Genomic DNA, 2182 nt, shown 5'->3' with positions numbered 1-2182 from the left:
CTTTGTGTGTTTTTTTTTTCTTTTCAAATCTCATACCTTATGTTTTCTACATAATAGAAATTCACTGGCATTTATTGATAATTGATTCACTGCCTATAATGTGCTTATTTAAAAACTGTTTTATATTTGGTTGAGAACAAATTGTATTCTCTTGTTTGGGGACAGAATTCCAGATCATACTACTAGGCCATGCTTGTTAACTATGTTGTTCATGTATTTTCTATCTTTACCAATTTTTTAACTGTTTTATTTCTCAAGTTAAAAACATGAATTGAAATATTCTACTGTAGGAATAGATGTATAAAGTTTCTCCCTATTGTTTTATCAATATGTCTATTAATATATTTTGAGGCTAGTTTATTAATATATGCTTGTTTTCTTCATGAGCATTTTGCGGGAAATTATCTAGTCGTGAGGATTCTTTTTGTCTTAAAGTTTATTCTCTCTTAAAAGACATATTTTTGCTGGGTAAAAACGTTTTGATTTCTAATCATTTTCTTATAATACTGTAGAGATATTATTTTAGTCTTTTGGTTTCATTTATTGCTGTGAGACGTCTTCCCTTTGTGTAATTTATGTTACTTTAAAATGATTGGTTTTTACACTCTAGTTTTTTTTTTTCTTTTCCTTCTTAATTTTTTTAATTTTGGTGCACTGCAACTGCCATATCATGTATCTAAGTATGTAATATTTACTGTGCATATTAGCTTCTTATATCTGTGGATTCAAGTTTGGCATTACTTCTGAAATGTTGTCAGTCATTTTTCTTTAAATACTCCCTCCTCTTCATTTCCACTGTATTTTCCACTAAACTCGACTTGCATTATTTTATCTTCAATATTTTTAAACTTCTCATTTATATTTGTCTTCTGGCTTATCTATACTGCATATTTCTTCCAATTTTCTTTTCTTTTTTTTTCAGGCTTAATTCACTTTATTTTTCTTGTATAAAAACCGTATGTTGTAGCCACAGCTGGAGCCTGGGTCCGCTGCACAGAGACTGTGGTGTGGGTCTTGACAAGGTGGTCAGTGAATTCCTGATAGGGAGACTTGGTAAACACAGTCTGCTTCCAGAGGTCAGGGGTCAGGTAGCTGTAGGTCTTAGAGATGGCATCAAAGGTGGCCTTGGCGAAGTTGCCCAGGGTGGCAGTGCAGCCCGGGCTGAGGTGTAGCAGTCATCGATACCAGCCGTCATGAGCAGCTTCTTGGGCACAGGCTCTGAGACGATGCCAGTGCCCCTGGGTGCAGGGATGAGGCGCACCAACACAGAGCCACAGAGGCCTGTCACCTTGCAAGGGACGGTGTGGGGCTTACCGATCTTGTTCCCCTAGTAACCTCTGTGCACGGGGACGATGGAGAGTTTGGCCAGGATGATGGCCCCACGGATGACGGTGGCCACCTCCTTGGAGCACGTAACACCCAGGCCAACGTGGCCATTGTAGTCCCCAGTAGCAACGCCTTAAACCTGGTGCGCTGGCCAGCACGGGTCTGCTTCTGCACTGGCATAATCTTCAAAACCTCGTCTTTGAGAGAGGCCCCCAAGAAAAAGTCAGTGATCTCAGATTCCTTAATGGGCAGGGAGAAGAGGTAGATCTCCTGCAGGGACTTGATCTTCATGTCCTTGACCAAGCGGCCCAGCTTGGTGACGAGCATCCACTCCTTATCCTCGGCTTTGCCTCCGCGAGCTCTGCGGTCCCGGCCCTGTCCACGGCCGACCCCAGCCCCGGATGCCACTGCCGAAACCTCCGTGGAAGCCATCACGGTTCCCCATCCCAGGGCCACCAGGGCCTCTGGGCCCCCCCGCTGCACTGCACCGGCGTCATCCGCCATTTGCTGTTTTCTCAGAGAAGAAGCTTCCTCCAATTTTCAAATATCTGTTCAGCGTGGTGTGTGTTTTTGTTTTTTGTTTTTGAGACAGAGCCTTGCTCTGTCACCCAGGCTGGAGTGCCGTGGTGCAATCTTGGCTCAATGCAGCCTCCGCCTGCTGGGTTCAAGAGATTCTCGTACCTCAGCCTCCAGAGTAGCTGGAACTACAGGCACCTGCCTCCATGCCTGGCTAATTTTTGTAGTTTTAGTGGAGACGGGGTTTCACTATGTTGGCCAGGCTGGTCTCAAACTCCTAACCTCAATTGATCTACCCACATCAGCCTTCAGGATTTTGAATTTTTTTTTCCACACATGA

General features: G+C 43.6%; 1 pseudogene; it reads right to left on the bottom strand.

Moving 5' to 3' along the window:
• Positions 1–900: 900 nt before the first annotated feature.
• LOC102141808 (small ribosomal subunit protein uS5-like) lies at positions 901–1830 on the bottom strand (annotated as a pseudogene).
• Between the last annotated feature and the right edge of the window lie 352 nt (positions 1831–2182).

The sequence above is a fragment of the Macaca fascicularis genome, chromosome 3, assembly GCF_037993035.2.
Source record: "Macaca fascicularis isolate 582-1 chromosome 3, T2T-MFA8v1.1".
Classification (NCBI taxonomy): domain Eukaryota; kingdom Metazoa; phylum Chordata; class Mammalia; order Primates; family Cercopithecidae; genus Macaca; species Macaca fascicularis.
The sequence above is the reverse complement of the archived record's forward strand: the minus strand, read 5'-3'. Positions and strand labels throughout refer to the sequence as shown.